Raw genomic sequence first — 11,021 nt, forward strand, 5'->3', positions numbered from 1 at the left:
GGTTGACTGGTTTGATCTCCTTGCAGTCCAAGGGACTCTCAAGAGTATTCTCCAACACCACAGTTCAAAAGCATCAGTTCTTCAGTGCTCAACTTTCTTTATGGTCCAACTCTCACATCCATACATACTAGAAAAACCATAGCTTTGACTAGATGGACCTTTGTTGGCAAAGTAATGTCTCTGCTTTTTAATATGCTGTCTAGGTTGGTCATAACTTTTCTTCCAAGGAGCAAACGTCTTTTAATTTCAAGGTTGCAGTACCATCTGCAGTGATTTTTGAGCCCAAGAAAATAAAGTCTGTCACTGTTTCCATTGTTGTCCCATCTATTTGCCATATAGTGATGGGACTGGATGCCATGATCTTAGTTTTTTAAATGTTGAGTTTTAAGCCAGCTTTTTCACTCTCCTCTTTCACTTTCATCAAGAGGCTCTTCAGTTCTTCTTCGTTTTCTGCCATAAGGGTGGTGTCATCTGCATATCTGAGGTTATTGATATTTCTCCCGGCAATCTTGATTCCAGCTTGTGCTTCATCCAGCCCAGCGTTTCTCATGATGTACTCTGCATATAAGTTAAATAAGCAGGGGGGCAATATACAGCCTTGACATAATCCTTTCCCAATTTGGAACCAGTCTGTTGTTCCGTGTCCAGTTCTAACTGTTGCTTCTTGACCTGCATAGAGATTTCTCAGGAGGCAGTGGTCTGGTATTCCCATCTCTTGAAGAATTCTCCACAGTTTGTTGTGATCCACACAATCAAAGGCTTTGGTGTAGTCAATAAAGAAGAAGTAGATGTTTTTCTGGAATTCTCTAGCTTTTTCTATGATCCAGCAGATGTTGGCAATTTGATCTCTGGTTCCTCTACCTTTTCTAAATCCAGCTTGAACATTTGGAAGTTCTTGGTTCATGTACTGTTGAAGCCTCGCTTGGAGTATTTTGAGCACTACTTTGCTAGTGTGTGAGATGAATATAATTGTGTGGTAGTTTGAACATTCTTTGGCATTGCCTTTCTTTGGGATTGGAATGAAAACTGACCTTTTCCAGTCCTGTAGCCACTGCTGAGTTTTCCAAATTTGCTGGCATATTGAGTGCAGCACTTTAACAGCATCATTGTTTAGGTAATGCCAAAGGATGTTGTCAGTTCAGTTCAATTCAGTCGCTCAGTCGTGTCCGACTCTTTGCGACCCCATGAATCGCAGCACGCCAGGCCTCCCTTTCCATCACCAACTCCTGGAGTTCACGCAAACTCACGTCCATTGAGTCAGTGATGCCATCCAGCCATCTCATCCTCTGTCATCCCCTTCTCCTCCTGCCCCCAATCCCTCCCAGCATCAGAGTCTTTTCCAATGAGTCAGCTCTTTGCATCAGGTGGCCAAAGCACTGGAGTTTCAGCTTTAGCATCATTTCTTCCAAAGAAATCCCAGGGCTGATCTCCTTCAGAATGGACTGGTTGGATCTCCTTGCAGTCCAAGGGACTCTCAAGAGTCCTCTCCAACACCACAGTTCAAAAGCATCAATTCTTCGGCGCTCAGCTTTCTTCACAGTCCAACTCTCACATCCATACATGACCACTGGAAAAACCATACCCTTGACTAGACGGACCTTTGTTAGCAAAGTAATGTCTGTGCTTTTGAATATGCCATCTAGGTTGATCATAACTTTCCTTCCAAGGAGTAAGCGTCTTTTAATTTCATGGCTGCAGTCACCATCTGCAGTGATTTTGGAGCCAAAAAATAAAGTCTGACACTGTTGTCATAGTCATCAGCAATTGCAGCCCTCCAGTGTGAGCCAGTGAGCCCTCAGGGAACTCAGAAAGGAGAAGAATATCTGCTCTCTAGCAGCCATAAGACTGCAGCCACTCCCTAAGGTGAGCCCTGAGGAAAGGAAGCTCAGGATGCTGGCCCCGGATAGGTGAGGTGCATATGAAAGGAATGATTTCAGTGAGCCCGACTCTTGCATCTTCCCATACACAGAAAAGTGCTAAATTCCTTGACTTAGGATATCTGGTTTTCTTTAACAATAATCTTTTGACATTTGGACTACCTGCCCTTTGTTACAAAGTTCTGTATAACCTGGCTCTTCCCCTCACCTCCTTGGAGCAGTGATCTCAGGGTTACTTGAGATGGTGTCTCCTGGGCTTGAAGTCCTAAAAATTCCCACCAAATACAACATAATTATCAACTTTTAGGTTGTGAATATTTTTTAAGCCCACAGGAATATTGCAGTTTTTCCCCAATTTTCATTGTTTAAAGGACCTCCATACTGTCTCAGTGGGCTTCCCAGGTGGTGCTAGTGGTAAAGAACCTGCCTTCCAATGCAGGAAACATAAGAGATGTGGGTTCGATCCCTGAGTCGGGAAGCTCCCCTGGAGGAGGGCATGGGAATTCACTCCAGTATTCTTGACTGGAGAATCCCATGGACAGAGGAGTCTGGCAGGTTACAGTCCATGGGGTCACAAAGAGTCAGACACGACTGAAGCGACTTAGCATACATGCACACTGTCTCCATAGTGGCTGTTCCCAACTGACATTCCAGCATCGATGAAGGACGCGTCTCATTTCTCCATACCCTCTCCAGTTTTGGTTCTTTGTAGAGTATTTGACGATGGCTATTCTGACTGGTGTGAGGTGATACCTCATTGTAGTTTTGATTTGGATTTCTCTAATATTTAGCAATGTTGACATCATTTCCTGTTATTTTTTTAAAGGGTATGAATGAAACATCTCGCAGTTGACTCTTGAACGTTTGCCCTGTGCTTTAATGAACACTCCTAGAACATTCCTTGAAGGCAGGTGTTGTTTACTTGCAACCTCAGAAGTCTTAGAATGTTATGTGCCCATCAGCGCAGCTTTTGATCTTGTTGTTATGATAAATGGCCACAAGGCGGCAGCATTTTTTCATGCCACCTTTTTGTTTTTCTTTCTGTGCAATTTCATTTTGATCTTATATTGGAATAGAGTTGATCTCCAATGTTGTGCTTGTATAAGGCATACAGGAACTTAATTCAGTCATGCCTAAATGCACATCTATTCTTTTTCAAGTTCTTCCTGTATACAGAAGATCCTAAAAAGTACTGAGAAGCAAGAATCAGAGAAGAGAATAAAAATGCAGCAAGAGGTGGTGGAGGTGTTGGAAACAAATGCAAAATCCAGGAAATGTAATCTTGTAGAAGCAGGGCTCTACAAATTTAAATCAGGGAAACTGAATTCCATGTCTGGCTAATGTCACTGAGCATAATGCCCTCAGGCTTCATCCACCTGTAGCCTGTGTCAGAACTGCCCTCCTTTCAGACTGGACAACATTCATAGTGTGGATGGACCACGGTCTTCTTGTCCTTTCTTCTGTTGAGGGACATATGAAATATCTACTTTCATCTCTTGTCTTATAATATTTGTGGAATAACTTCAGAAAGTCCCATGATCCAAACGTCACTCACCATTAACTACTTTATAAATTTTTATGTTTTGAAATCCATCAAAGCTCAGAAGAAGGGAAGAATGGTATGTGAGTGCTGGGGTCCAGCCCTGGTTGGGTCCAGGGGTTCCCTAGGGAGGATGGCGTTGGCGATTAAGAGGATAGCACAGCAGAGATCAGAGGCTCAATATAACTGGTTTACGCGGAAAGCCAATAAAACCTATGACACCAGGTTTGCACTGACCACAGAGGCTGCAGGTGCCCTCTCGAATAGCGGAAGGTGCCCCACCTTAGGCACCTTCTCGAGTGGGTCTTAGAAGCCCAGGCAAATAAGTGGTCTCAGAGGGCCCCCGTGCTCCAATTATTTGTCCTGAAGGAAGAACAGAGAAGAAAAGGAGAGAAAAGGAAGCAAGAAAGAACGACACGGGAAGACCAAGCTTTGAGCAAGGCCCACATCTTTATTTTCAAAGGGAGCTTATATACCTTAAGTTGTGCATAGAGGATAATAGGGGGTGTAAAATCAGGCAAAGTCAACAGTCTTTGATCCCTATCGAGACCAGGCTTTCTTTTCTGCAAACTTATCGTATACAAATGCTTTAGGTGATTTACATCATCTTCTGGCCAGAAGGTCTGTTAACATTTTATGACTCTGATAAAGGTTTGTCAACCATAAGACTTATTTTCTCTAAGAGTAATTATTTTAAAGTTTGGCGCCATCCTCTGAAGGTGTTAGATAAAGTTGCATTCCTATAGGGCAGAGGTGCAGTAGGTTTACAACAAGGAAAGAATTTATTACCTTAAGGGTCTAAAGTTGTTAGCACCAAGGCCACTACTTATTTTTTTCTATGTACCAACTATATTAATTAATATACTTACAAGGATACAATACAGGGGATGTGGAAACTTGGCAGCAAGCATTGGCTCAACAATGAAATCTTCTACTAGTTCTATTCTAACAATTTCTAACTCCCCGAGAGGCTCTATACTATTTGAATATCTTAAGCTTCCCGTGCCTCTTGCAGTTGGGAGGCTGTAAACAATCGTATGTGTAGCTGTAGGAGTCCGGATAAACCTGTCAAGCAAGTTAGAGAGCCATCTGAGGGGTTTGGATTGAAATACTCCTATTATGCCCAGGAGGCTAATTAACTAGAGCTCTAAGTTGATTTCCTTCAAAGAAAAGGTGGTCGGGGATAGCCCCCCTTAATGTCAGAGGAGTTGGTAAAAGTCATAAAATAGTAAAACAGACTGATTCTGGTTTTGGGGTAGACGCTCAGGCAGATCCAGGGGGGTCCTCGAGCCCTGACTCACCTTGCCCGTCAGGGCTCTCCCGCATGACCTTGTCATGGGTGGGAACTCCCGTGCTGGCTCCCGGCATGTGAGCTTCACCTGTGTTTAGGAATGAACGCTTTAGAGTATTCATTTTATTCCCATGTGTGTGCAATGTGTGTGCATGCACCTATTTGTAGACATGTGCTATTCATGTGCACAGTGTGTGTAGGTGTGCAGCGCATATGTGTACAGGGAGTGGGGGGGAGGGCTGGTAGTGGGTCATGGGCTGGGGGCTTGGGGCCAGAGGTGGGCAGGCAGACGCAGGTGGGAGCTCCACGTGGGTCCTCTGCTCTGATGGCATCTATGCCCCACCTCTGCCCACATTTCCGCTTGGATGCAACACGGTGCCCAGACTGGGAGCCTAGGTGCCAGCCCACCCTTCCCTCTACCCTGCGAGGAAGCAGGACCTGAGTGCGCTCCACCCATAACTAACCATCAGGATGGACGGGCCCGCTCTCCCCGCCCGACCCTAAAGGACTGTTCTTCCTGGGTGTCTGGGGCAGCACCTCCTGCTGGAAGCCTGGGACACTGCAGCCGGGCCACTTCCAGTCTGTCCTTGAACACTGAGCTGTGCTGCAAGAGGTTCCTGGCTCTCCCCTGGGCCCTGACCACCATATGGCCGTAGAACCTGGTCACGGTTTTGTTTTGCCCGTTGAAATGTTTAGTGACACAGCTTTTATTCCATTTACTGATGTGGGTGAAGTGTGGAGCCCAGTGATGATTTCTTCTTCAAGAAAGGTACACGTGGATGAGCCCCCTGTCCAAAGATGAGACACCCCAGGTGTGTGACCTGTGCCTCCTGGAGCGCAGCCCTAAGCTACTTTGAATCTACATGGTAGATTCAGACCTCTCTAAGTCCTGTCTACACTGATTAAGTTTAGATGAGACTGTGTGCTTCTACAATGAGAACATTTACACCTGACCGGGTTTTCTGTGCAGTAGGACATGGAGACCTGGGTAGAGACCCAGCCTGGCCTCTGTCCTGGAAAACTCCATGCCTGTGTCTGAATGTCAGTGCTCAGATGTCTGGCATCTGGAGCTGAGGTGGATTTCTCTGGGTAATTGTGCTGTTCTCTGAGTGGGGTTCCATGGCCCTCCCAGGGGTCAGTGTGGAGGTAGGGCTCTTAGTCTTTCCCTCTGACAAGTTCACCTTCCCTGGGGTTCATCGAGACACCTCAGGCAGGCTACCTGGTTGTTGTTCAGTCTCTGAGTCATGTCTGACTCTTTGTGATCCCATGGACTGCAGCACACCAGGCTTCCCTGGCCTCCACTATCTCCTGGTGTTTGCTCAAACTCATGGCTGTTGCTTTGGTGATGCCATCCAGCCATCTCATTCTCTGTCATCCCCTTCTCTTCCTGCCTTCAATGTTTCCCAGCATCAGGGTCTTTTCCAAGGAGTCAGCTTTTCCCATCAGGTGGCCAAAGTATTGGAGCTTCAGCTTCAGCATCAGTCCTTCCAATGAATACTCACAGTTGATTTCCTTTAGAATTGGCTTGTTTGATCTCCTCGCTGTCCAAAGTCTTTCAAAAGTCTTCTCCAGCACCACTGGAAAGCATCAGTTCTTTGGTGCTTAGCCTTCTTTATGGTCCAACTCTCACATCCATACAGGACCATTGGAAAAACCATAGTTTACTATATGGACCTAGCTTGTTTACATAATGAGGTCCCGCCTCCGACCACAGCCATGGTGTCCTGACCAAGGGAACATGTGACCCCAGGTTAGGAGGGGTATCTGGGGACTGTGTCTCACCCCATCTGCGTGGGTCAAAATCATGTGCAGAGGGAGACCATATACACAAAACTAAGAAAAAGGGAAGAATACATATGAGCTTCACTTGTGTTTAGGAATTAATGCTTTTCAGTATCATTTCATACAGGCTTGTGCCTATTCCCTCTTTACCCCTGGGAGGTTCCCCATCCCTGGGGCTCCTGGAGACTCCTCAGGTGAGCTACCTGGTAATTATTCCAATTCACCAGCACAAGCATGGCAAGAAGAGAGCGGGTTTACCTGGGCAGTTATTGCAGGGCGCATGATCAGGCAGAAAACCAATGGGCAGCAGGTGAGGTTGCTGCTGTGATCTCCTTGCAGTAGAGCGTCCATACTCAGCAGAGACCAGACCTGCCCCTCGCCTTCCAGTCCAGCGTCTGGGGTGTTTCCGCAGCACCTCAGTGGGACAACAAAAGACCAAGACTGCCAGCACCAAGGTAGTGTGTTCAACATTATCATGACAGCTGTAAAAACAATTACTGTTACATAGAACTGAAGGGAAAAGAGGAGGACTTCTCTGGGACAAGTGTGGGGGAAGGAGACTGACCAAACCACCAAACCTCTTCTATCTACCAAACCAGGAGTTTACAGGAACTCACTCGTTTCTCCCATAGGGGCTCAACCAGCAGAGACCTGGTGTCCTAACCAAGGGTCTTGCCACCCCAGATGCAGGGTCTGGGAAGGGGTGTCACCCTAGAGACTGTGGATGTGTGACCCTAGGTGCAGGGTCTGGGGAGGTGGGGTCACCCTAGAGACTGTGGGCTTGTGACCCCAGGTACAAGTCTGGGAGGTGGGGTCACCCTAGAGCCTGTGGACACGTGACCCCAGGTTCAGGGTCTGGGAGGTGGGGTCACCCTGGAGACTGTGGATGTGTGACCCGAGGTGCAGGGTCTGGGGGGGTTACCCTGGAGACTGTGGACATATGACCTCAGGTGTGGGGTCTGGGGGGTCACCCTAGAGACTGTGGACATATGACCTCAGGTGCAGGGTCTGGCGGGGTCACCCTGGAGACTGTGGATGTGTGAGCCCAGGTGCAGGGTCTGGGGGGGTCACCTGGAGACTGTGGCTATGTGACCAAGGTGCAGGGTCTGGGGGGTCACCCTGGAGACTGTGGCTGTGTGACCGAGGTGCAGGGTCTGGGGGGGTCACCCTGGAGACTGTGGATGTGTGACCAAGGTGCAGGGTCTGGGGGGTCACCTGGAGACTGTGGCTATGTGACCGAGGAGCAGGATCTGGGGGGTCACCCTGGAGACTGTCGATGTGTGAGCCCAGGTGCAGGGTCTGGTGGGGTAACCCTGGAGACTGTGGCTGTGTGACCGAGGTGCAGGGTCTGGGGGGTCACCCTGGAGACTGTGGCTGTGTGACCGAGGTGCAGGGTCTGGGGACTATGTGGGTCTCACCCCATCCACACGGGTCTGGATCCTGTACCCGGAGGCCTCATATGTGCTCTACCTCAGTATGTCTTGTCCGCTCTGAGGTTTCCAACATCTGAACTGAGGGCATTGCCCTGATTAGCCTGTCGTCCTTTTTCCTCTCTTCATACAGCTGCATTCACATGAGGTCAGGCACCTCTGAGTGAGTTGCTGCTCTGTGTTCTGCTGAGTGAAAGAGAACCTTTGGTGGCGTCATATTGATATCGTAGCATGTCATGTATCTAACTCATAGGATCACCACTGTCTGGCCTCCTCTAGACCGAGCTCATGTCATATAATTTGTAAGTTATTGTTACTTTATATTGGGGTAGAGTTGACTTCCAATGTTTTGTTCGTTTTAGGTGCACATGAACTTGATTCAATTATACACAGATGTATATTTATTCTTTGTTTAGTAGAGTCTCCAGTTCTATTCAGTAGGTCCTTTTTCATTATCAACTTAATATATATTAGTGTAGATGCCCCAACCAGTAACACTGGAGAAGCTGAAGTGGACGGTTCTATGAAGACCTACAAGACCTTTTAGAACTAACACCCAAAAAAGATGTCCTTTTCATTATAGGGGACTGGAATGCAAAAGTAGGAAGTCAAGAAACACCTGGAGTAACAGGCAAATTTGGCCTTGGAATACGGAATGAAGCCGGGCAAAGACTAATAGAGTTTTGCCAAGAAAATGCACTGGTCATAGCAAACACCCTCTTCCAACAACACAAGAGAAGACTCTACACATGGACATCACCAGATGGTCAACACCAAAATCAGATTGATTATATTCTTTGCAGCCAAAGATGGAGAAGCTCTATATACAGTCAACAAAAACAAGACCAGGAGCTGACTGTGGCTCAGATCATGAACTCCTGATTACCAAATTCAGACTTAAATTGAAGAAAGTAGGGAAAACCACTAGACCATTCAGATATGACCTAAATCAAATCCCTTATGATTATACAGTGGAAGTGAGAAATAGATTTAAGGGCCTAGATCTGATAGATAGAGTGCCTGATGAAATATGGAATGAGGTTCATGACATTGTACAGGAGACAGGGATCAAGACCATCCCCATGGAAACGAAATGCAAAAAAGCAAAATGGCTGTCTGGGGAGGCCTTACAAATACCTGTGAAAAGAAGAGAAGCGAAAAGCAAAAGAGAAAAGGAAAGATATAAGCATCTGAATGCAGAGTTCCAAAGAATAGCAAGAAGAGATAAGAAAGCCTTCCTCAATGATCAATGCAAAGAAATAGAGGAAAACAACAGAATGGGAAAGACTAGAGATCTCTTCAAGAAAATTAGAGATACCAAGGGAACATTTCATGCAAAGATGGGCTCGATAAAGGACAGAAATGGTATGGACCTAACAGAAGCAGAAGATATTAAGAAGAGGTGGCAAGAATACACAGAAGAACTGTACAAAAAAGATCTTCACAACCCAGATAATCACAACGGTGTGATCACTGACCTAGAGCCAGACATCCTGGAATGTGACGTCAAGTGGGCCTTAGAAAGCATCACTACGAACAAAGCTAGTGGAGGTGATGGAATTCCAGTTGAGCTCTTTCAAATCCTGAAAGATGATGCTGTGAAAATGCTGCACTCAATATGCCAGCAAATTTGGAAAACTCAGTAACGGCTACAGGACTGGAAAAGGTCAGTTTTCATTCCAATCCCAAAGAAAGGCAATGCCAAAGAATGCTCAAACTACCGCACAATTGCACTCATCTCACACACTAGTAAAGTAATGCTCAAAATTCTCCAAGCCAGGATTCAGCAATACGTGAACTGTGAACTTCCTGATGTTCAAGCTGGTTTTAGAAAAGGCAGAGGAACCAGAGATCAAATTGCCAACATCCGCTGGATCATGGAAAAAGCAAGAGAGTTCCAGAAAAACATCTATTTCTGCTTTATTGACTATGCCAAAGCCTTTGACTGTGTGATCACAATAAACTGTGGAAAATTCTCCAAGAGATGGGAATACCAGACCACCTGACCTGCCTCTTGAGAAACCTATATGCAGGTCAGGAAGCAACAGTTAGAACTGGACACAGAACAACAGACTGGTTCCAAATAGGAAAAGGAGTACATCAAGGCTGTATATTGTCACTCTGCTTATTTAACTTATATGCAGAGTATATCATGAGAAATGCTGGATTGGAAGAAGCACAAGCTGGAATCAAGATTGCTGGGAGAAATATCAATAACCTCAGATATGCAGAAGACACCACCCTTATGGCAGAAAGTGAAGAGGAACTCAAAAGCCTCTTGATGAAAGTGAAAGTGGAGAGTGAAAAAGTTGGCTTAAAGCTCAACATTCAGAAAACAAAGATCATGGCATCCGGTCCCATCACTTCATGGGAAATAGATGGGGAAACAGTGGAAACAGTGTCAGACTTTATTTTTTGGGGGCTCCAAAATCACTGCAGATTGTGTCTGAAGCCATGAGATTAAAAGACGCTTACTCCTTGGAAGGAAAGTTATGACCAACCTAGACAGCATATTAAAAAGCAGAGACATTACTTTGCCAACAAAAGTCCGTCTAGTCAAGGCTATGGTTTTTCCTGTGGTTATGTATGGATGTGAGAGTTGGACTGTGAAGAAGGCTGAGCGCCGAAGAATTGATGCTTTTGAACTGTGGTGTTGGAGAAGACTCTTGAGAGTCCCTTGGACTGCAAGGAGATCCAACCAGTCCATTCTGAAGGAGATCAGCCCTGGGATTTCTTTGGAGAGAATGATGCTAAAGCTGAAACTCCAGTCCTTTGCCACCTCATGCGAAGAGTTGACTCATTGGAAAAGACCCTGATGCTGGGAGGGATTGGGGGCAGGAGGAGAAGGAGATGACAGAGGATGAGATGGCTGGATGGCATCACTGACTTGATGGACGTGAGTCTGAGTGAACTCCGGAAGATGGTGTTGGACAGGGAGGCCTGGCGTGCTGCGATTCATGGGGTTGCAGAGAGTCGGACACGACTTAGCGACTGAACTGAACTGGGATATTTTCATCCCAAGCTCTGAATTTATCTGTCCCTTCTAATTTTCTTTTGATAATCATAATTTGGTTTTCTCAGTCTGTGCGTCTATTTCTATT

This window comes from Bubalus kerabau, chromosome 1, assembly GCF_029407905.1.
Source record: "Bubalus kerabau isolate K-KA32 ecotype Philippines breed swamp buffalo chromosome 1, PCC_UOA_SB_1v2, whole genome shotgun sequence".
NCBI lineage: Eukaryota > Metazoa > Chordata > Mammalia > Artiodactyla > Bovidae > Bubalus > Bubalus kerabau.